The 25385-nt window shown below is 42.6% G+C and overlaps 1 protein-coding gene and 1 pseudogene across 8 annotated transcripts in view; both read left to right on the top strand.

Moving 5' to 3' along the window:
- The first annotated feature begins 13225 nt into the window (after nt 1-13225).
- LOC106843142 (signal peptidase complex catalytic subunit SEC11C-like) lies at nt 13226-14245 on the top strand (annotated as a pseudogene).
- Nucleotides 14246-19781: 5536 nt separating this feature from the next.
- The window catches only part of ALS2 (alsin Rho guanine nucleotide exchange factor ALS2), a 73100-nt gene continuing 67496 nt past the window's right edge, over nt 19782-25385 (top strand). For all 8 annotated transcript variants that reach the window (XR_011502982.1, XR_011502983.1, XM_070508403.1 and 5 more), the window contains exon 1: nt 19782-19906. The gene's annotated coding sequence lies outside the window, so the exon portion shown is untranslated. The remainder of the gene's footprint in view (nt 19907-25385) is intronic.

Raw genomic sequence — 25385 nt, 5'->3', positions numbered from 1 at the left:
CTTTGTATGGTTTAAAATGCTATGTTTAGATTCTTGAATGGGCTCCTGAGGGAAATTGTGAAATATTCCTGAGATTTTCAAAACTAGAATAACTTATGGTCTTGTTTAAAGTCAAGGAAAAATATTAGATGACTTCTTAAGATATTTTCTATCACTGTATCCAAAACAATTTTTGTTATCAAAAATTTCTGAATAAGGACAGAAGACTCAGACGATTTCAGTTTGATTTGTGAATCAGACCCAGTTTACGTGCCACCCCAGGTTGGCCGGACCAGCCTCGATGGTTGGCTGCTTAGTGGGAGAAGCCCCCCTCTGCTGTTCTGAAGCCTGGCCACTGTTTTTGCCATCTCCCGCTGTCACAGACCAAAGAGCTCCACACATGAAGCTGACTGGCAAGGAGAGACCCTGTGCCTGGCAACCAGCCTGAATGGACCAATACAGGCTCCAGCTTCTCCAGCACCTTCCCGCAAGGGCCAGGCGGCACAATGGTGAAATGCAGGGAGCCCCGTGAAATGCACTTCTACCATCGTGAAACCAGCAGCATTTGCTCTGGAGCAGAGCCTGGCTCAGAAACATGCTCCGTTTATTTGCTGTCCTTCTTCTCTGTGTTTCTTCCCCCTACCCCTCACTTCTGCTTCCCGGGATGCTCCTGACCCCCTCCCCCTCAAAGTCGAAGCTGTGCCTGAGGCTCCGCTTCCAGGGCATCTGTGTGAAGACAAATGGTAGTCATTGTTTAAGCAGCAGTAAAATTATAGGTTAGTGATCATTTCAGGCTAGCTTCTCCCACCCTACGTTTTTGGAGTCCTATTCTCTTTCTCAATGGTGTGTCTTCAAATTATTGTGTGTAGTTCAGAGTTTGCACTTTTTCCCATCATTGCATACTATCTTTGTAAAATTTAGCCAGATTATTAGGAATTATGGTCTAATTATATTTCTAGAATATGTAGATTATCACAAGCACTCAACAGATAATAACATGATAAAAATGTGAAGTTTGTGTCAGAAACTTTAAAAATAATCCATATACATCCACACCACAGAGTAATATGCAGCTGTAAGAAAAAAATGAGATCTCTACATAATGACATACAGTGATCATCGAAATACACTGTTAAATGAAAAAAGCAAAATGCTTTTGTGTTTTCTGTGTTACCTTTTGTGGCAAAGAAATAAGGGAAAATAAAATGTAGTCAGTAGTCTTATTAATAGTGGCAATATTACTCTTATAATTTTAAAGCTGTTATTGGTGTATTTTAGGATAAAAAAAGTAAGTAATTATGCTAATATTACTAGAAACCAAACTTGTTTCAGCATAAGAGAAAATATACATAAATATCAAATGAAAGAGATCAAGTAAAAATTACGTGATCTTAAATTTGATTTGGAATAAACAAATAAAATTTAGTATAAACATACTTTTTTTCCTTTAAAAAATTGCTATCAACCAAAAAAGATCTAGAAACTTTGACAAATTAATAGCAATAAGCAACCCCAGTGCTAATGATCTATTGTCTCTAAATACCATTTTCCATTCAAAGGGACCAAGCATCTACAAGACATGGTGGCTGAAGGTCTGGAGCATGAAATCCAGGAAGTTATCAAGAAAGATGTCCCAGGTTCATCTTAAGTCAATGGGAGTTATGTCAAAAGGACATATAGGAGCCAACTTGAAGGGACTCCCTTTTGGCTTAAGATGGGACAATTTTAATATCAAAAAGAATAATGATGGGGCTGGCCCGGTGGCATAGTGGTTGAGTTGGCACGCTCTGCTTTGCTGGCACAGGGTTTTCGGGTTCAGATCCCAGGCACGGCCCTAGCACTGTTCATTGGGCCACACTGTGGCAGCATCCCACATAAAGTGGAGGAAGATTGACACAGATGTTGGCTCAGCGACAATCTTCCTCGGGCAGAAAGATGTTAGCTCAGGGCCAATCTTCCTCACCAAAAAAAAAAAGAAGAAAAAGAATAATGACTGCAATGGATTGGAACACACAAAATATGTAAAATCCATAACTTTATAGTGATTCTAAACAAAAACAGTCACTTGGAGATTTCTAGTGCACCAACTCATTACTCTGGATATTGATAAATGAAAGGGAAAAATCAAGTATTTATTTTGTCTTTTCTATACAAATTGTTTTTCCAGGGTTATCAACTAGTCAATGAGGGGGAAAATCGTCTTCATAGAAGAATTTCAGCTAATAAATGCAGAAGAAATGATAGAAGTAGAAAATTCACTATTACACAATGCCTAATGCAGTAATAGATCTAAGCAACAATCATCAATGAATGTTAAAATTCTTAGGTGAAAGATTGAAAGGAGCTTTGCAATGAAGGGTCGGGTTGACGCTATCTGAGTCCACTGATCAATCTCAGCTCCACTAAATTTGGGGCATCCAGACCTTACGTGTCTCCTGACGTGATACCACTGGAAGAACACAGCACCACCTGTGATGTATTTTTGACTAAAGAAAAAAATTTAATCTGAATCTAATCAAGTGTCTAGTTCTAAAACCAAATCACAAGAAATACGGAGGACAGAGATGTTAAATAACACCACAATGAAACGAACAGCCAAATCAGAAAGGACGAATGACCTGATTTCTGTAACAAATCAATGGCACAAAAAAAGAAAAAGAAGAGAATTAAAAAGTCTTAAGAGATACAACAAACAAATTCAATATGGAGATCTTGTTTGAATCCTGATTTAAACAAATCAACTGTAAAAGGACATTTCTTTTTTTCCTACAGCTTTACTGAGGTATAATTGACAAATAAAAATTATATATATTTGGGGCCAGCCCAGTGGCATAGTGGTCAAGTTCGTGCACTCTGCTTTGGTGGCCTGGGGATGGCAGGTTCAGATACTGGGCATGGACCTATACTCCGCTCGCTCATCAAGCCATGCTGTGGTGGAGTCCCATATACAAAATAGAGGAAGACTGGCACAGATGTTAGCTCGGGGACAATCTTCCTCACGTAAAAAGAGGGAGATTGGTAACACATGTTAGCTTGGGGCCAATCTTCCTCACCAAAAAAAATATATATATGTTTAAGATATACAAGGTGAGGGGCTGGCCCCGTGGCTGAGTGGTTGAGTTCACGCGCTCTGCTTCCGCGGCCCAGGGTTCCGCCGGTTTGAATCCTGGGTGCAGACATGGCACTGCTTGTCAGGCCATGCTGAGGCGGCATCCCATATGCCACAACTAGAAGGACCCACAACTAAAGGTACACAACTATGTACTGGGGGGGCTTTGGGGAGAAAAAAGGAAAAAAAATTAAAATCTTTGAGATATACAAGGTGATGTTTTGATAGATGTATACATTGTGAAATATTTACCACAATCAAGCTAATTAACATGTTTATCACCTCATACAGTTAACTTTTTTTTTGGTGAGAACAATTAAGATCTACCCTCTTAGCAAATTTCAAGTCTACAATGCAGTATCGTTAACCTTGGACACCCTGCTGTACGTGAGATCCCCAGAACTGATTTATCCTGCATAGCTGAAACTTGACCCTTTGACCACTCTTTCCCCATTTCCGCTATCCCCCAGCCCCTGGCAACCACTGTAAAATGATACTTCTGAAACAAGTATGGAAACTTAAATACGGTATTAGATGATTTTAAGAATTTATTTTATTTATTTTTTTGAGGGAGATCAGCCCTGAGCTAACATCTGCTGCCAATCCTCCTCTTTTTGCTGAGGAAGACTGGCCCTGAGCTAATATCCATGCCCATCTTCCCCTACTTTATATGTGGGACGCCTGCCACAGCATAGCTTGATAAGAGGTGCATAGGTCCGCACCCAGGATCCGAACCGGTGAACCCCAGGCCACGCAGCAGAATGTGTGCACTTAACTGCTGTGCCACCAGGCTGGCCCCAAAAATTTATTTTTAATTTTGCATGGTGATTATGTTTTTAAAGCAATCTTATGGTTAGAGATGCATGCTGAAGTATTCACAGGTGGAATGACATAATGTACTTGCTTTAAAATATTACCGAAAAATAATGTTGGAAATAAAAAACCAGCACTGGTAAAAACATTGGCAATTGTTTAAGCTGGGTGATGGCTATCTGAAGGTTCATTTTGGTGTGTTTAAGAATTTTTTAGGGGCCAGCCCCGAGGCCAAGTGGTTAAGTTTGCGCGCTCCACTTCAGTGACCCAGGTTTTGCCTGTTCGAATCCTGGGCACAGACATGGCACCGCTCATCAAGCCATGCCGAGGCGACACTCACATGCCACAACTAGAAGGACTCACAACTAAAAATATACAACTATGTACCAGGGGGCTTTGGAGAGAAAAAGGAAAAATAAAATCTTTAAAAAAAAAAAAAAGAATTTTCTAAGTAAGAAAGTAGAAAAAGAACAAATTTTTAAAAACACAACTCACATGCAATCCATACATTTTGATTATTTATTTATTTCCTTATATTCCTGACTACATCCAACAAGGTGGAGGGAAGCTTTAGATAAAAGTACAATAACAATAACAATAGTAACAGCTGCCACATCAGTGCCTGCTCTGTGCCAGACTCCATGCTGATCTTCCAACTCCGCGACAGTGAGTGCATACCATTATTCTCGCCACTTGATCATGAGGGAACTGAGTCTTAGAGAATTTAAGTAACTTTCCCAAGGTTACTAAACTAGCAAGCAGTAGAAAATATTTATAAAGCTCCCCAAAGACTACCAAACTTCCCAAACTTTATTTAACGAGGAGACACTGATAATAGTATTTGCACAAAGAGCACAAAAATCTCAGTTTGGTCGTGCGTCTCGTTAATGATTAAGCCTAATTTAAATTAGTTATCATATTTAGGATGAACTGGTAATAGATAAGTGACTCTACTTTGTTCTTCAGGAGGCATGTGACATCATCTTCGTTCCAAACAAAAGCTACAGAGTATGATCCTTCCTTCTTTCCGGAGGACGTGAACTTGAAACTTCACAGGCTGTGAGTGCTGTCTGCTGACAACAAGCAGAAGTGCAAACCCACAGTATCTGGGTCTCCTCCATTCCTTTATATATGTTTATGCTCTTTATTTACATCATCTTATTATTACATATCAGTGTGCTATTTGTTTCCTTGTACCTAGTTTCCACAAGCTGATGGTGCAAATTCCAGTGTTATCTTCTATTTCCACCACCTTCAAGAAACAGTGAAGTTCAAAACCAATGAGCTATTGAGAAAGTATGTGGAGCTGGATGACCATATTTCCAAATTTCACAATTTCCTATTGTTTTAAGAAGACAATTTCTGGAGCTCTGGGAATTTCTGCTCAGAAATGCCAAATGCCCCAGTCACTAGTTTTCCAGCTTAAATTCTGTTCTCCCGGCTCTCATACCAGCTTCTCGCCTCTCATTCAGGCTCTCCCCACATCCTGGCCTTCACTTCTGAAGGAGCCATTTACCTGTTGTGGATCAAAACTGTGAAGTACAGATGGAATGCTTGAGAATGCTGCGTGATTCCATATGTGCAGATCCACACTCTAAAACTACGGGAAAGAAAGCAATGGCGGGTTAAAAAAGACATTTCACAGGCAGGTAAAGAAATCTAATTGCAAAATGTTCTTGTGGAGGAAAGGCTTGGCTTGTGGAACGGCACAATTATACTGGACACTATACCTAAGGAGGACCCACTGGCTAAAACTGTCGGAATCCCTGGGGCGTCTGCAGGTGCAAGGAAAGTGGAAGACGTCCCATTTCTCGTATAAGCAAAAAAATAAAATCATGCTTCTATAGACCAGATGCTTTCTCTGTTGTTCTTTGCATTTGTATGATTGCTTGCTTGTTTGTTTTAATTTCTTGAGTCTGAATGCATTAAGGGAAAATTCCAGAAATGACTTGAACGGATGAATAGGTGCCCAGTGAAATGGGGAACACCAATTTTATATTTAATTTTCCACTTTCAATATAACAGCATGATTTTTTTAAAGCGTGATTTAAGGTTCTTTTCATAAAGAATAGATTTGTAAATATAGCATAATCAGGATTTAGTTCAAGTCTTCTGGCTACAGGTAGAAAAAAAAAGTGACAACAATAATAAGGCCAGCACATAGTTTACTTGTATCCGCTCACAACAATTCTGTAGTCAGTAGTATGAAATAATTCGCCCAAGGCCACACAAGTCAGAAGCGGTGGAACCAGGATTTAGACTAAGGCAGAGCAGCTCCAAAGCCCGTCCCTGAAACCTTCTTGACCATCTTCCTTCTTGACACAAGGTAAGAATTGGGAGATAATCAGTCACACAGGAGTTTCCATGCCTGTTCTTGGTCCTCCCCTCTTTCTTCAGGCATTGCCGCCTAATATGGCTATCTTTTTCTTTTTTATGTTCTAACCAAGGATTTCAGATATATTATCTCATTTAATTCTATGTCATAGATATTTTATTCCCCAAATTTTAGATGAGAAAACTGGGGATCGTCCAAACTTTCTTAGAGTATAAGTGTCAGAATTAGGCTTAAACCCACTGGTATCGACTCTAGGGTCTATGCTTTTACCCACGTCTTCACACAATGAGGATTCTGTGCCCTGACACACAGTGGGTCCATCAACTCAGCACACTGTTACGTTGCACATGGAAGGGCATTTTGCTTCTTGGACCCAGCGTGGTATCCGAACCCACCAGAAGGAAATTCCTCTCTGACAGAAAACACGTATTCCTGAAGGCAGAGGCTGAGGGGAGCACCCTCCATCCGCTGTCTTCAACTCAGTGCACCTCTTTCTAGCAGCTGCTCACAGTCAAAACGGAATCAGAACAATCAGTCCACGACAGAAGTGCTCAGGGTAACGACTAAAGGGTAGTGGTACTTTGGTACAACTTCTCATTGTTAACGAAATGCATTCAAAGGCTCCCACAACCTTCTTTAACAGCGCCCTAAAGTTTCTTGATCTGTCAGAGTAAAGTGGTCCAGCCTGGAAACCCATCTTTTTCCTTGCCGAAGTGTAGCACACTCCACAGTACTGAAAGTAGTAGTTTTAGAACTGTTTGAAAATGTCTCCTGCAAGTTTCTATTACTTTAAAATATGTATATATTGTGGGTTCATAAACACAACTTACAAGAACCTGACTTGTGAATTTCTGACCCCCACCAACTGCGCGCAGGCCCTCTGAGACTCCCTCTCCCCATCTCCATCCCAGGATGCGGGAACCCCTTCTCCCTCATTCCAGAAGGCAGCCAGCCCTGTACCGACAGCACCACTTGGTGGCCAGGATGGAGAACTGACCAAATCAACTTTTCTTCCCTCTCAACCTCTTTTTGGAGATAACTCCCCTCCGGAATCCCAAATCTCTCCTCCCACCACACACTCATCCCAATTTTCTTTGGACTTTGCCACTGACAGCCAAGGCGACTCCACTTTAGGCAATCTCTTTCTTCAATTTACGCACATCCTTTTTAAACAATCTTTTTTCTTCTCCCCATCCAGTTACTTCGTTAAGTTTTTCTTATTCCTCCAACTGCTCTCATCACATACATAAGCCTAGCAGTTGCAGCAGACGTGGCCCCAAGGCTCCGAAATTCAGAGGATTTAACCACATTTAAAAAAAAATACGTATAATTTTAAAACCTGCGCAAATCGATTAGGCCTCTTCCCCTCAGAAGTACTGCGCCCTGCCCAGCTCGCGGCCCCCAGGAGCCCGCTGGCTCCAGGCTATGGCTGGGCCTTCAGTAGCAGCCAGAGAAGACGGATGGCACTGGAGACCCAAACTCAGAAAAAAACCTTTTAAAGATAAGAAAGAAGGGGAGCGGGGGAGTGGAAAAGGGAGAGAGACACAGAGACAGAGAGAAAGAAAAGGGTTACCGTGGGGCCCCTCCTGCCGCCTCCTTTCTCACTGCTTCCCACCAATGCCCCGGATGAGATGAGGCCTAAGAGGGCACCAAAAAGCCCTCCGTAATCCAGAAAAATCAAAATAATAGCTAAACCATCTTCATGCAATATTTTAAAAGTCAAAATTAATGCCCAAAAATCCATGAGGAACAAAATACAGTATTCACATTTTAAACAAAGACAAGCTGCTGCTGGTTTGTTTTATGAGCCCGCATCGCTGTGCAAAGGGAAGTCTTTCCAATGGGTGGCTCGCCGTTCCCGGGTCCCCCTCCCCGGTGTCCCTCTGCCTCCTCACCCCCGCAGGGCGGGTTTATGAGCGTTGACAGTGTGTGCGAACAGATTTAGATTAGATGCTTTTCTAAATTGTAGGGCTTTTATCAACTTTTCCTGACGGAGTCAGCGAACAGGTGGATACCTTGATCCGGGCACTGCCGAGGGCGCACGCTTTTCCTGTGGGCCCAGGCTCCCACACCGCTGGACCCGGCGCTGCCGCCCCTCCACCACCCCTGTCCCTCCGCTGCAGAGCTCGCACCTTCCATGGAACTCTTCACCCTTCACCGTTAAAGCCTGCTTTTCTTTAAGTGCCATGAAATTCATGAAAAATTACTCAATACCAAGGGTTTTCCCATCTCTTTTTTTAAATTATAAAGTATTGCTTTCAGCTATATTTTTCATTGCAAATGCACGTTCTTGGAACGACCTCATAAATCAAATAATATTTGTAGATTAGCCCAGGAACTAAACCATTATTGACCTGCCTGTGTCTTTGGGAAAACGTTTTAAATTTCAAACAACTCACTTGCAGATAAATATTTGAGGCACTATTTTTTGTAGGTTGGGGTCTAAATGCTTTCTTTCAATGTTTATAACAATTTACCTGTTACGTGTTGTAATACACACAAGAAAGGAATCCTTTAGCCCAAACTACTGCTTTTTATTTTTAGCAAAAAAAAAAGTGACATATAATGCCCAGCTTGAGATCAGAATGCTAAGAGATGACAGTAGAACAAGTTTTGTCAGGCAGGCCTTGTGGCCTGGTGGTTAAGTGCAGGGCTTTGCTTAAGCTGCCTGATTCCACCTGCCCCGCTCCCCCATCCCCAGTGTGGACCTACACCACTAGTCAGCCATGCTGTGGCTGCGACCCACCTACAAAATAGAGGAAGATTGGCACAGATTTTAGCTCAACGCTTAATCTTCAGCAAAAAAACAAAAACAGGTTTTGTCAATGAAACTGAAACAAGGAGGGGCTTGCTGGTGGCTGAGTGGTTAAGTTCCCACACTCCACTTAGGTGGCCCAGGGCTCACAGATGGGATCCTGGGCGTGGACCTACACATTGCTTATTAGGTCGTCCTGTGGCAGCATCCCACATAGAAGAACTAGAAGAACTTACAACTAGGATAGACAAGCATGCACTGAGGCTTTGGGGAGGAAAAAAAAAGAGGAAGGTTGGCAACAGATGTTAGCTCAGGGCCAATCTTCCTCACCAAAAAGCATACCTGAAAAACAAAAAGAAAAGAGAGAGACAAGGAAAGAATAAGAGAGAGACGTGTAACATTATTAGGCACATGTTATATACAAATAACTCAGGGGCCAGCCTGTGGCCAAGTGGTTAAGTTCTCGAGCTCCGCTGCGGCAGCCTGGGGTTTCGCTGGTTCAGATCCTGGGCACTGACTGACCTAGCACTGCTCATCAGGCCATGCTGAGGCGGTGTCCCACATGGCACAACTAGAGGGACCTTCAACTAAGATATACAACTGTGTACTCAGAGGGGGCGGGATTTGGGGAGATAAAGCAGGAAAAAAAAAAAAACCCCAAAAACCCCTCAGATACAGATTAATATTTTATTTAAATATGTATTTTAACATTTTGTTAAAATATGCTTGCTCTAATGGTTACTTATATGTCGTAATATAGGATTTATGAATATGTGTCTCAACAGTTTTCATATGGCCATGTGCTTCTTTCTAAAAATAAGTTGCCATCTGCTCACCTACATCTGGTGATTAGTCATTCACTCCACTAATTATTTTTGGTATGAGATGAGTAGAAGTGTTTCTATTTAAATCATTCCCCCCAAATTACAATATGTCATCAGCAGGTCTTTGCTCCTCATCTTGGTCATTATCTTGGTGCATGAAGTTTAGCCACATAGTAAAGTGCTCCCAGATGTCACTGGGAGTTGGTGCCCCTTTTCTAAAATCTCAGCTACTCGGAATCTCAGCATCCATTTTTTAAAACAAAGGTCTAAGTTGTTTTTAACTATTCTTTTTTAACTTGGGAGAGAAACATAATCTAATTCAGTAAGAATAATAAGTGTAACACACACACAGAACTTCTATTTTAATAGTTAAGTAGAATAAGATGCACAAACTACAGCTCTATTTCGAAAGCCCAGAAGATGTTTTTAAATCCCTCTTTGATCATTTCTGATTAAACATCCTCAAAGATCCCCCCACGTAACTGTGGAACAAGTCTAAATCCCTCAGCTTGGTTCTGACAACTGACCCTCTCCCGCCCTGCCCACCACTATTCCCGTCTTTCCCACCTAACGTGTTCTTCCCTCCCCTGTACCTGGCCCTCCTTCAGGTCCTGGCTGAGGTTCCATCTCTGTTCAGAATCTTCCCTTGGTTTGATTTTCTCCACCCCGACCCCCATCTCTCCCAAGGCTGAGCTCCTGGATCTCTGATTGTCTGAACTGTGCATTCTAATCACTGCTTTTACTGTTTTCCTAACAAGTTGGTAAGTACATTCTTTGAGGTATGAACTATATCATCTTCTCTTTTCAGACTCAATAAATGGCTGTTGAATTAAATAATAGCACTGATACAGGTGTGTGATTGTACCCCCACCCCCAGCATACATGCACGCATCTGGCAGACGGGAGCCCAGACCCAGTGTTCACGTCCTGTTTGCCTGACCCCTCTCCGGGGTACATCCCCGCACACGGCCCTCCCATGAGTCCGTCTCAGTTTCTCAAACCAGCCTTCACCGACCTGGTTATTTCTTTTCTGTCATCATCTATCATCTCTTTTTTGAACCCTGCTTTTTATCTTAGTGCTAAGCTCTCTATTCAACACCTTGACCCAGTGGGAGTTGAAGTAAGGGGAAAACAGAAGATTTAGAGTTTGAAGATCTAGATTTGGAGCCCCAGGTCTGACTTCCTCTGCCACTTAGAGTACTGTAGTTAGATTAACTTGGACAAGTCAGTGGGCCTTGGTTTCTTCATCTGTATTTTAGGAATAATTATACCTATCATGGGGTTGTTATGAGGATAAAATACACATATGAAGCATTTTTCACATACTACATTATAAAATATATTGTATTGCCACATTATTAAAATTAGCACAAATATCATTACCTTCCAGAGGCTGCATCACCCCCTCCAATACACACACACACACACAGATACACACACACACAGATACACATTCACACACTCACTCAGGGATTGCCCCAGGGCAGGTAAACCATTGCCTTCAATCTTTTTGCCCTTTGAGCCCAGGAGGATCCTTGTCTTCTCTGACTTTTAAGGATTGGAAAGTGGGAGAAGCAGTCCTCAATTCCTCCCAGTGGGCAATCAATCAGAGGATAAAAAATAGAACCGATATAAGTCAGGGCAGCTGGCAGGAGAGGCAAGTACTTATGTCTCTATCAATAAACTGCAATTCAATAAATTCTTAAATTGCTAGATCTCAATAAACCATTTTATTGAACAATTACTAAAGTGCAAGGCACTGTACTAGTCTCTAGAGAATTAAAAAATGAGAAAAACACTATGGAGTTTAGAATATGACAAGAGAGACATATAGGTTTGCAAACTAGTGTAACACATGCCATGCTAAAAGAGCTTATAGGTAGATTCAACTCAGATTGAGTCTATGACAATATATAGAAATCCATGTTTGGACATCTTTTCTTTTTTTCCTTGCAGGTCAGATTCTTTCCAGTAGGAAATCTAGGTTTGCTATCACATCAGCTGTTTGATTTTTTTAATGCTTGGGATTGGGGTATCTACTCTATACCTTGACTCCATACTCCCTCCAGCTACTGCCCCAGTTTTTGATTCCACTGTACGGCAACACTTCCCGAAGGAGATGCCTCTACTTCCTCACCTCCTGTTTTTTTTTGTTGTTTTTTTTTTTCCTTTTTCTCCCCAAAGCCTCCCCGGTACATAGTTGTGTATTCTTCGTTGTGGGTTCTTCTAGTTGTGGCATGTGGGACGCTGCCTCAGCGTGGTCTGATGAGCAGTGCCATGTCCGCGCCCAGGATTCAAACTAACGAAACACTGGGCCGCCTGCAGCGGAGCGCGCGAACTTAACCACTCGGCCACGGGGCCAGCCCCCCTCACCTCCTGTTTTCTCTTTAACTCACCCCAGTGGAGCCTCTGTGTCTACTGCTCCACCAAACCAAAGGTTCCCTCTTACCAAATCCAAAGGCTACCTCTCAGACCTTACCTTACTTTACTGTTGAGCTGCGTTCAACATCATTTATCACACCAGCCTTCTTGAAAGCCTCTTTGATTTCTGGGAAGCGGGCACTTTCCTAGTTTTCCTCCTACACCTGTGGGGACTCCTCTGCTATCATCTTTCCTAGCTCCTCCTCCTCTGCTCACCTTTCGAGTTTGGGTGACCCAGTGCTCAGTTCCACTCTTATCTACACTTTCTTATCTATACTTACTTATCTACACTTTCCTCCCAGGTAATTTCAGCTAGTCTCTTTAGCTTTGAATGGCATTTACGTGCAAATGACTCTCAAATCTCTCTCTCCAGCCCTGATTTCTCTCTCTACAACACTGATTGCCAATTTGACATTTTCACTTGGATGCCAAAAAGGTATCCCAAAGTCAGCATGTCCAAAAGAGACCTCTTAAACCATGCCAAAATGCTTATCCTTGGTCTTCTCCGGTTCAGAAAACGAAATTTCCATTAATCAGTTGCTCAAGAAAAAAACCCAAGCAGCAGGGGCCAGCCCTGTGGCGCAGCAGTTAAGTGCGCATCTTCTGCTTTGGAGGCCCAGGATTCGCTGGTTCGGATCCCTGGTGCGGACGTGGCACCACTTGGCAAGCCATACTGTGGTAGGTGTCCCACATATAAAATAGAGGAAGATGGGCATGGATGTTAGCTCAGGGCCAGTCTTCCTCAGCAAAAAGAGGAGGATGGGCAGCAGTTAGCTCAGGGCTAATCTTCTTCTTCAAAAAAAAAAAAAAAACAAGCAGCATATGAATCAAATATAATGTCTAGAGCTGTCTGTGACACTCTGAGCCCGCCTCAGCACCCAGAGACCCTCCCATGGTGCACAAGCAACATGGGGAAGCGTCTCCCTGTGTCCGGTTTGGACCTCTGTGGGGACCTGAGAAAGTGGAACAAGTGTCAGCTCTTCTACCAGGTTTGAAACTTTGCCATGATTGTGTCTTCTGCATTCATGATCTGGAAAAGCTCGATTGTCCTCACTGGCAGCAAGAGCCCGATCACAGTGGTGCTGAGTGGACCCAGCCTTTCATAGGGTGACTTTCTGTTCCTAACAAATTTCCAGGAAGACCCTAATTAGAGCTGGTGAGATTGTTGTTTTTAAAGTTGAAGGACGAGACATTCCAGTAGTTCACAGAGTAATCAAAGTTCATGAAAAAGATAATGGAGACATCAAATTTCTGACTAAAGGAGATAATAATGAAGTTGATGGTAGAGGCTTTACAAAGACCAGGACTCGCTCAAAAAGGACCTGGTGGGAAGAGCCAGAGGGTTTTTACCATATGTTGTGTGGGGGCCTGGAATTGGCCATCCCAAGGTATGTCTCTTTGGCATGATGATTATTTGGGGGCTCATTGCTTTGCAGACAGGAAAGCAACTGAAAAGTAGAATTTACTTACTCTTTGTAAGAGACATCTGTAAAGATATCTCCCTCTCTACCAGGAAGAAGGGGGGATGACCTTATCTCTAGAAACTCTTAATCAATGAGGAAGGCAAGGACTTAAATCTGCATTTGTTTATTGTGCTTGTCTGGTAACCTCCTGTAACTGACTCCTCCCACCCCCAACATCCTCCTTTGTCTTTAGCTGGATATGATGGATGGGGTGGTGGTTTCGGCCATTTTGGCGAGTTGCTCAGTTTGCCTGACCTCTCCCATGTATACATGTTATAAAGCTTTGTTTAATTTTCTCCTGCTATTCTGTCTCATGTGAATTTAACTTGTTCTCTGGCCAGACGAATCCAGAGAGGGTAGAGGAAATGTCTTCCTCCCCTACAGTTTGTATGGTGACTATAATAATGAATGACCATCCAAAATTCAAGTATGCTCTTTTGACTGTAATGGGTGCATATGTGTTACTAAAACGTGAATCCTAAAATGAGAAGCAGTTCCTGGGACCAGATTGAAATGAATTCTGTTGAAAAAGAGGAAAACTAATATATTTGAAACGTCTCACTTTCTGCATAACAGAAAAGAATGTGGAGATGTTTTTGTCTTTTCCAAATAAATGATTCATCAGTAAAGATTTTTAAAAATCATCGAATTCATCATTAAATCATGCCAATTGTACTTCCCGAGACTCTCTCAAACCTCTCTAATTCTCAGCTGGGGCGTGCTGCTGTCACCCCAGTCCGAGGCATCACCATCTCTCATCTGGCCTAATGCAATTGCTTCTCCTTGGTCTCCCTGCTTCTTTTCTGACTCTCCCATAATCTCTTCAGTCAGAATGAATTTAAACAAAACCCACTAATCTTACTTAACCTCAACCCTCAGTTCCTTTTAACATTCTGTGCAATAGAGTAGGAAGTACACATAAAGCACTAGACAATGAATTTTCAAAAATATAAATCAGATCAGGTCACTCCCACACTTTACACTTTCTGCTGATTCCTCTTGCAATTAGAATAAAAAGCAAACTCTTAGCCTGGCCCACCAACCCCTCCATGACCACTATAACCTCATTTTCTACCATCCTTCTCTCTCATGCACTCCCTCCTAGATATTTTTGCCTTCTTTCTGTTTCTCAAACACAGGTTATTTCCTCGCTCGGAGAACCCAGCAGGATTCTGGGCCGGCTCCTCCCTATCTCTTCACTCTTTGAATAGAGGAGCACCCCAGGGCTCAGGCCCCAGACTGCTTGCTTTTCCCGTGGATGATTTCCAAAGCTGTATTTCCAGCCCTGATCTTTCTCCTTAACACAAGACTCCTATGTGCAACTGCCCACGTAACATCTGTGTTCAAACGCCTAATGGCTATGTAAACTATAACATGTTCAAATAGGATTATTTGGTACTTCCTCCCATTTCTCCAAACGTATTCTTTTCCCCAGTCTTTCCCAACACAGTAAGTGACAGTGCATTGTTACCAATAACTCAGGCCTTAATGCCTCTCTTTCTCTCAAAACTTACGTCTAATCCGTGAACAAATACTGTAGGCCCAACTTTCAAAATGCAGTGGTTGCCTGTTATCTGTGGGGGATGTGTTTCAAGCCCCCCAGTCGATGCCTGAAACCACAGATAGTACCAAACCCTTGACATGCTATATTTTTTCCTATACATACACACCTATGATAAAGTTTAATTTACAAATTAGGCACAGTAACAGATTAGCAACAATAACTAGTAATAAAATAGAACAATTATAAAAATATACTGTAATAAAAGTTACTGTAGATCTTAGCAACCTCAGCTTACGCTTTTTTATCTGTCCTTAAGTTGAGAACTTTCACCTTTTCACTTACGGGAGGCACTTTATGGCTTCTCTTTGGCATATGTGAATTGCCAGCATCACTGCTCTTGCACTTTGAGGCCAAGTAAAATAAGGGTTACTTGAACACAAGCACTGTGATAGCATGGCAGCCCATCTGATAACCGAGTCAGCTACTAAGTGACTAACAGGCAGGTCGCGTGTATAGCACAGGGTGGGTATGCTGGACAAAGGGATGATCCACACCCAGGGCAGGACAGAGCAGGTCAGCGTGAGATTTCATCAGAATGGCAGGCAATTTAAAATGAATGGTTTATTTCTGGAATTTTCCATTAAATATTTTCAGACATGGTTGACCAGGGATAATGGAAACCTCAGAAAGCAAAGTCTTGGTTAAGGGTATCTACTGCAAATCAGGAGTCTGACTCCTTTTTGCTTTCTCCTCCACTGTCACTCCAGGCAAAGCCGTCTTGACTCTGCCTCAACTATTGCCAAAGGCCTTTTCCTTATCTCCCTGTTTCAACTTTTAAACTCCTTCACTCTGATCACTACAGAGCAGAAGAGTCATCCCTTTAAAATGGCCAGATTACAACACTCTCTTCTCAAGGCCCTCCAGTGTTTGCCCTCATCACTCTGATAAACCCAAAGTCCTTTCCATGGCCCAAAGGCTCTGTCCCCACTACCAGGTCATTGTCTACTTGATCTTATCATATTTCCTATCTCTTATCTTTCACTCAGCCTCACTCAGCCTCTTTCAACCTCTTCTCATTCTGCCCTTGTCACACTGGCCTCCTCGCCTGTGCAGTTACTTGTTCCCTTTGCCCGGAGTGGTGTCAGTATCCACATGTCCTTTCAGATGTCTTAGAAGAGGCTCTCCCTGCCCACCTTAGATAAGTTGCACTCTTCTCACCTATTCTTTTACCTTTATTGTTCACAACAACAACAGCAGCACTTATATAGCGCTCATGTGCCAGGTACCATTCTAAGCACTTAACATTTAATCCTCATATCATCCAAAAAGTAGGTGACTTTACTATCCCTGTTTTATGGATGAAGAAACTGAGATAGATAGAGGTTAAATAACTTATGCAAAGGTCACAAGGCTAGGAAGTGCTGGAGCTGAGATTTGAACCAGGCCATCTGGCTCCAGCATGTGCTTTTAGCTCCTCTACTATTTTGCCTTTTTACAGCCTAATCACCACCATATTTGTTTATTATCTCTCACTCTTCCCACTTGTTTCAGTTACTGCTGAATAACCAACCATCCCAAACTTAGTGGCTTAAAGCAACAATTTATTATTTCTTGAGAATTTGGGTCAAGAATTCAGGCAGGGCTTGACTAGGCCGCTTTGCTACACTTGGCATTGGCTGATGTCACTCACTCAGCTGCATTCAGCCAGTAACCGGGTTGGCCTGGAATGTCACAGAAGGCTGCACTCACATTCTGGCACTTTAATGCTCTTCCACGTGGCCTATCTCTTCACATTGTCTCTTATCAATCTGCAGTATAACTGAAGCTTTTTCAGAGCATGGCAGCTGGCTTCTCAGATGGGGATGTGGAAGTTGCCAGTTCTTTTTGATGCCTTGATTCAGAAGTCCCAGAACTTCATTTCTGCCACATTCTTTTAGTTAAAAAAAAAAATCAGAAAGCTAGCCCATATTCAGGGAGAGAGGAAATAAACTCCATCTCGATGTCAAGAGTGGTATTTTTTTTTAATATTTTAATTCTTTTTTTTTTCTTTTTTTGAGTAAGATTAGCCCTGAGTTAACTACTGCCAATCCTCCTCTTTTTGCTGAGGCAGACTGGCCCTGAGCTAACATCCACGCCCATCTTCCTCTACTTTTTATACGTGGGACGCCTACCACAGCACGGCTTTTGCCAAGTGGTGCCATGTCCACACCAGGGGTGGTCCAAACCCCAGGCCGACGAGAAGCGGAACATGCGCACTTAACCGCTGTGCCACTAGGCTGGCCCCCAAGAGCGGTATTTTTATACATGGAGGGAGCAAGTGATAGCTGCCATCTCTGGAGACTGTCTTCCACTCCACCGGAATGCAACTTCCATGAGAGCAGGGACTCTGCTTTGATCATTTTCATGTCTCTCCAGTGCCTTGAATAGTGCCTGGCACACACTAAGTGTGCAACAAACACTTAGTTAATAAATTTAAGTGACAAGTGAGAGAGTCTGAAAAGGTAAAGTAAAAGTCTGAAGAAATAGGAGGAAAACCTGGAAGGAGTGCGTCCTAGAAATCTAGGAGGAGAAGAGGGAAAGGAAGATAAGACTGAAAACAATGCACTTTTTTCACATTTAAAAGTTTTAAAAATAAGTTGAAAAGTATACTTAAACTATATTTGTAGAATTACAAGTTCAAACAATACAATATGGCATAAAGTGAAAGGTGAGTTTCCCCTTTGTTGCCAATTCTCCTCCCCAGCGTCAGTCACTTTTTAATGTATCCTTTCAGAGCTAATATATGCATATATAAGACAAGGATATACATCTATCACCTCTCTCTCGCCTGTGAAAAGATGTACACATAACACGCAATTGGTAGAATACAATACACATGACTCAGCATGCAGCTGTTTTTTCTGTTAACAATCTAACTTCAGATCATTCCCTATCAATACATACAGATCATGCTCTTTCTTTTCAACGGTCGCATAGAATGGTTCCATTCCTAGACAGTAACATTAGATTCCATAACTAGGAGGTGACTACTGGTTTCAGTAGATCTGAAAAAGCACAGATTGCAGATTGGAATGAGGAAGAGTGGGAGTTCAGAAAGCAGAGATAGAAAAGTAGGTTGCAAAAGAAGGGAGACAGAAGAAAAAGAAATTAAAGATGGGATAGGCAGGAACAGGCTTCTATACTGAAGAGTTAGAGTGACAAGAGAGGCGAAACTTGAAAATACACAAAAGAGAAGGGATAGGTAATGAAGCAGTCTCTAAAGTGATTGATCCTGAGTTCAGGCGTCATCCTTGAGATGACAGAACCCCTCTTCCAAGGAGAAAGAGGGAGAAGGAAAGGAAGGCTGGGGCTGCAGGTAGGTTTTGTAATAGTGGCTGGTGGGAGTTAAGGAAATTCATCCCTAGTGGTCTCATTTTCCTCAGAAATGTAGAAGGCAAAGTATTTTATCTTTTATTTTTTAAAATTTTTTACCAAAGAAGATGGGTGGGTAGAGTTCAGCAAGAAGTTAGGAGAGTGTCCGGGGTGGGAACAGCAGGGGACAGGAACAGGAGAAATTCTGAGCAGCAACGTGGTAAGGACTGTTTTAGGCTTAGCAAGATTGCCTGGCTGCACGGAACTGTCGACTGAAATTGGACAGCTGTGGTTTGCAGCGGTGCTGGTTCTCAGGGTTGTGATTTCCAGCACTGGTGCAAGAGTGGACAAGGTTGGCTGAATTGTCGCAAACTAACGGTTTTGCAGGTGGGTGGAAGATCAAGGAGACAACTGAGTTGAGTGTTGGTGAACGTGATACACCATTTATGCACAGCAGCTTCCGACGCTGACTGCACATCTGTCGTCGATGGTCTGAATACGAGCTTGCAGGTCCAGCGGTGGCACACTGCCCAGCAGCAGAGTCGGCACCTACTGTGAGCCCAGAGTGGCGGCTCGGGAAAATCTTCCTGAGAGGACTTGGGGGTGCGAGCTGAGTCGGGGTGGGGCTGTGGCTGCGACAAGCAGGCTGTCGTGAAACCGTGCTGGGCAAGAAAACTGGTTTTACTCTGGATATTGGGGAGCCCTGTGGGGATTATCGGAGAGGCCAATTCATTTCCCCCTACCCGACTCGATCCTTGGGGGTGGCAACTAAGTAGCAAAAACCGTGTGGTCATGGGGGCAACCAGCGCCGCGTGGCGATGACGTCACTCGCGGGGGCGGGAGCGACCACCGTCAGGGTACAGTCCATGGAGGCAGTTTGAAGATATTTTAGCCTTTTCACTATAAAGAGTAGCAAATTTATCCTTCTGACTCTTGCAGTTTGGGGTGGCAGCAAAACGACTGACGCCCCCGACCTTCTCATCACTGTTTGTCACCACCTCAGCGCTCCGAGTAGGGGGCAGTGCCCGGCGACTCCGTGTTACGTCATCGCCCAAGTGCGTCCCGGCGCCGGCGGCTTCGCCCTGCTCTAAGGGCGGGGCAGCACTCCTGAGAGCCCAGTCCGCAGTGCTGAAGGCCGCTTGGCTAATTTTGATCCCTATCAGACGCCGTCGACATCCCCCCCCCCTCCCCCCCTCGGGAGCCGTCCCCTCCCGCCGTCGCACCCGCCGGCCGCCCGCAGCCCCGCCCCCGCCCGGAGGCCCCGCCCCCCGTGAATCAGCTGATCTCGCGGGCCCGCCGGGCTGCCGCGCTCGCGCCGGATGGAGACCGCGGTGCCGCCGGTGAAGCGTGAGGTGAGCGGGCGCGGGCTCGGGCCTGCCTGTGGCTTCGGAGGGCCGGTCGGCCGGGGCCTCCTGTGTGCGGGAGGCCGGGTCGGGGAGACAGGCGGAGGCGCGGGCCGCGAGCGCGCTGCGGGGACCCATGGAGGCGCCTCCGCGCCTTCCGAAGCCGGCGTCCGACCCACGGCGCCCGCCTGTCGAGGGCACCCGGCGCGGCCCTCCGTCCCGGCCCCGACTGCCCCGCTCGCCCCGGTTCGCCCTCCCGGACGGCGCCGCCGCGTGAGACCCCTTCCCGAGCCCTCCCGCCTGCCCGCGCGCTGCCCTCCGCCCCCTCGTTCGCTAGGGTTTGCTGGCCGCCCGCTCGCGGCGCCGGCAGGTGAAGCGGGGGCCCTGACCGCCGGCCGTGGGAGGTCCCGGGCGGGTTGCCCCGGGATGCGGATCGCGGCGGGCGGGGACCGCGGGACTCGGTGCCTTGAAAGGCGGTTGCGGTAAAAGAGGATGACTTTGCTGGGAGGAATTAGTAGTTTAGCCGAGTCCTTTGGCTGTCAGGGGTCTCTCCGAGGGTGGTCAGTGCTCTGAGAAGCGAGGACAGGAAAAGGACAGGGGCTCGGGTGAGGAGATGGTCCTGATGCTGACGTCGGCGCCCCGGGTGCGGGGATGCTTCGGGGACGAGCAGCTGCAGGTTGGCGTAAATGCTGTGCTGCTGCTTAGGGCTGTGATGGGGAGGGAAGAGGAGCACCGCCCTGGCTCCAGTGGCGTATCCAAGCGCGGTATTCTCTTTCTGGTGTAGGATGGAAAAGGAAATAACTCTTGAGCACAAACGCAGATCCTTAGTCTGTTGCCTTTTTGATGTCTTGGCTGTAAGTGTTCTCTAAAAGGCTTTAAGAATAAAATCGTGTAAGGTGTTTTTATTCTGAACAGGTACAAAAATTTAGCGAATCTATTGGCCCATTGTTTTCCCAGTTTATCTTGAACGTGAATGGTTTGGAGTGACCACTTGACTTTTGAGTTAATGAATACTTAAAGAGTTTAAAGCAGTGAAATATTAGCTTTTGCAGTAAATTGCAGTATCTCAATCTTAATAATATAAGCACAGTGGTTAAGATCCTAGGCTTTGCATCTGGACATACCTGGGGTCACAGCCTCTTAAGTCTTTGACTTTGGGAAAGTTGCTTAACTTCTCTGCCTCTTTGGGAGTAAAAGTACCTTCCTCATAGTCGTGCATTTACAGTTAATGGTTCATATATTATAATCATGTTCATATGTCGTGTTCCTGACACATGGTAAATATTCAAAACGTGTTGGCTATTTTTATTGTTAGTAATTTCTTCTTTAACTATGTCATGACCCAGATTGACTCTTTGTTTTCTGAATGATGGGAAAGAACTGAATATTTAGAAAAGAACTATAGTTCACTTTAAAATCAAGCAATAGTTTGCAGGTAATTTTATGATACATTGACTTATAGTTAAAGAAAAGATGATTTCAGGTTGGTCTGTAGTATCTTTGATATTCAATAAGGGCATTTTAATGTGGAAAAGATGCTGATGGAATCTATTCCTAGTTTAAATTTATTACTTAGTCGGCAAACTGTGACTAGTATTGGCAGATTCAAGGTGCATAGTTATAGCAAGAAAAGTCCAAAGCTGTTTCACAGTGTTCACATTTGAAAAGATAATGATGCAGAAAGTAAAGTACCAAACAGCTCATTTTGGGGGGAAATCTGAGTGGCATTATGTAAATCTCTTATTTTTTAAAATAAATTTAAGCAATGTGAACTGGAATCCCGTCTCCAAATTTCAACCTTTCAGGATTTAGGTTGTCATTTGAAACACTTACTTTGGGCATTTTGACTGTTAAAGAAACAAAGGGAATGTTGAGAACTTCCCTGAGACCTGATTTTAGTTTTTGTGTGATTAGGTGGGAAGAGTACAATTAATTTTCTACCTTTTCATGAAAAACATGAAATTTAATGCAGTATTGCTGGGTCCATTCTAAAGGTGCTTCTGAAGAATATGACTACTTGTAGAAATCTTCTATAATTCTGTATGAATATGAAACTTGTTAAGGTATGAATTGAAAAACCAGGAAGGAAGATAAAGACTGGTGATTTTTGATCTGGTGTAGGAGAAGGCCCGCTTTTCTGTAGAGTGAGCTTGAACCCCTCTCCCACACTCGGAGAACTGCTGTGAGAATTCTAAAGACTGTGAAATCATTTAGCTCTTTTTATAACTTTGTGGAGTTAAACCTACCACATATTCCAACTGTATACAGATTTTTCTAGTAGAGTATTTTTTAACAAATTTTTTTTCTTTAACTCTTCTCCATTGGTTACCAAATACTTCAGTCATCAGTAATAAGAAAGTAGTAGATTTTGCAGGATATCAGTCTTTAAGAAATTCATGGTAACCACAAATAAAATAGCAACAACCTGTGACGTGGTTGTTTTTAGTATTGCATTTATTTCCCTGTCCCCATCTCCTGTTCCTCTATAAATGTAGCAGTGCATCCTTACATAATGTCTTCATGTTTTCCTGCATCACATAATTGGTAGAATAGCTGGACAGTTGGTAAAGGAGCTGAAGTAATTGATGCATATGGGTAGAGCAAAAATATTTAAGTCAGCAAGGTAATGAGTAGTTTATTGGGCTCTCTATAGAGTTACTCTTTTATTGTAGAGTTCTTTTTTGAAGAAAATGTACAGTTCTCTCAATTCCTGTGAGATAAAGAGTGGGACCGTTTGGTAGAGTTTCACTTGGCTGCTCGTGAGTTATGCTCAGAGAGAAGATCAGCTTTAGTCTCATTAATTCCACAAATTGATCAACTCATGTTCCCCTTAATTAGCACATATTATTTAAATATTGTTTTTTTCTGAGTTGTCATACAGTTCTTCAGTTCACGTGACCTCCCTATTAGGAAGGTGGTGGTTGGACCCAACAATGGCATCTGAGTGGTTAACCATCATTCCAGGGTTTTCTTTCACAAGCTAAATTTTTGTCGAGCCGAATTCTTAACTAAACTTGGGGCAATTACCCAACCAAACATGTAACAAAAATGATTATAGCATCTCTTAAAATAGCAATAAAGTAGAACAGTCCAGCTGTACTTTAGTAGGGAAATGGATAAACTATGGTTTATTCATTCAATGGAATACTATTCTGTAGTTAAAATGAACTAGATCTGTGCTTATCAACATGGATGCATCTCAAGTACATGATATTGAGTGAGAAAACCAAGTTGCCAAAGTATGTATACAGTATGATGCATTTATGTAGAGTTTTAAAACAATATAGCATGCATTGTTTATTGATACATATGTATCTAGTGAATATGTAAAAGTATAAGAACATACTTGGAAATGAGACACATTAAATTTAGGAATATTGGTTAACTGGAGAAGAAAGGTTTGAGTGGAGCTCCTTCAGAACTATGTATAACGTTTCCTTTTATTTTAAAGAAAGCTGAAGCAAATGTAGAAATATGTTAATATCTGCTAAAACTGAGTGATGGGTACATGGGTTTATTCTTTCTTTCTTACAGATTTATGTATGATTAAGATCATTTGTGAAACTAGCACTTTAAAATTTTTCTTTAATTTATTACCTAGAAAAAATAAATATATATATATTTTAATAATCAGGGCTCTCTCCCAATATGTGTTATTTATTTTACTTTCTAGTCTCAAAGTAGTCCACTCTGGAAAAATAATTCTTTCCTCACTGCAATAGTAAAACAATGTACCAGTGCAGCTCGACTATGTAAAACTTTTCTAAGGAGAGGAGACAGACCAGTTATTTAGTTAATTTTACTTTGCTCTTTGACTTGTGCTCCTGGGGAAATGCTTTTCTTAGGATATGAAGAATGGTCTTTCTTAAAAAGCTTAAGGGGAATTTAAATTCTAGAGAATTTTGGGAAATGCAGGCATATACTGATCATGAATTCTCGAAGTATAGGGGAGCAGATAATATAAAGCCCTAAAAGGAATTTGGACGGAGGGACTCAGATACAAAATTACTACAGATATTGTGTGGTCATTAACACTTACTTTTTAAAGTTTGAGTTGGTTACATTTTATTACTATATGGTAAACCTGAGTTTATACTGTGAATGCAGGTGTCCTGGTTATTGCTCAAAGAAAATAATTCTCTCTTTACAGGTATTAAGAAGTAAACATGATGACAATGTGTTCAATGGTTGAGTAGTGAATAGCAAATTTAATAGATGATCCTTAATATAACCTCAGTATTTAAACTTGAGTTAAACAATATTTTCATTCCTAATCAAGAATACCTGTTATTAGTGCTTTCAAAATAAGTAAAACTTATATCTCCAGAGCCGTATTTTTTGGCATGTATGCTCCCTGTTCAGTTATGTGGCCCCTTGATGACCTTAAGCACTAGATGTTATCGATTGATAAAATAAACCAACATATTTTGAACTATATTTCTGTAATATTGCCTTTTTGCAAAAAAGTAGTGGCCATTTTAGTAAAAGAATAGTAGCAAAATATTAAAGGAATTTTGCATCAGAAACTGTACTCTGTCATGTAATAACAGGCACAAATTGTTGCAGTACCTGGGAATTTGAAATTTAATTGCTAGTATTATAATATCCATCAAAATGTTTCATGAGAATTTTAGTAATCCAGAAAAATACATTTTTAAAATATGCACTGGATACAGAAAGGAGCTCAATGGGCATTGCTGGGCATTTATTTTACCATGTTTAACCCCCACCATGGGTACTATTCATTGTAGAGGATTCTCAGAATCAGAAGAGTGCAGTTTTCATACTTTTCAGGGTTAAATTAGCAGGCCATAAAAAACAGACTATGAAGCCTTAGCGTCCCTGATTGCACCAAAAACTGTCTCCATGTACTAAGGGAAAGGGACTGTTCTTTCCTGGGTCGTCTAACATTTATGAAGTGACGTGAAGTAAAAGCATCTTCATTGTTAGGAAATACCATTAGCAAATTATGTATGAGAGTTTCTGTTATAAGAAGACATTTTCCTTTTGTGTCTGATACTGACTTTTATTATAGGCCTTAGGAATCTTCTACATCATTTGGAAGTCCACGGATTGGAACTTAAGACCAAAGGCTGTCTTCCGCTGAGTATTCGCTTAAATGTAGCCAGCTTGTACCTCTGCTTACTATGGGTACAAGATGTCCCAATGAATAAGTCATGGTGTCTGACCTCCAGGAGTTTATAATATATTTTGAATCAATGACTTAATGAGTGCATTATCCCATTAGTAACAACGTTGTAAATAATACGTACTTTCTAGGCTAGCCTACTGATTTTATTCAGTGCATTAATTTACTGAATTCCTGAACTCTGGGTCAGTATTTAAGGGGTTAGTCAGCTCCCATAGTGCTGTCAGCCATTGCCTCTGGTGCCACAATTAAGGCTGAGAGGGTTGGGATTTGAAGTGGCCTCAACCTTTGATGGTGGCTGGTTTGTCAAGGCTTCATGCAAGGTGAGTGTCCCTTCGC

Source organism: Equus asinus, chromosome 4 (genome assembly GCF_041296235.1).
Source record: "Equus asinus isolate D_3611 breed Donkey chromosome 4, EquAss-T2T_v2, whole genome shotgun sequence".
Taxonomy (NCBI): Eukaryota; Metazoa; Chordata; class Mammalia; order Perissodactyla; family Equidae; genus Equus; species Equus asinus.
Note: the sequence above shows the minus strand (reverse complement) of the source record. Positions and strands in the feature narration are given on the sequence as shown.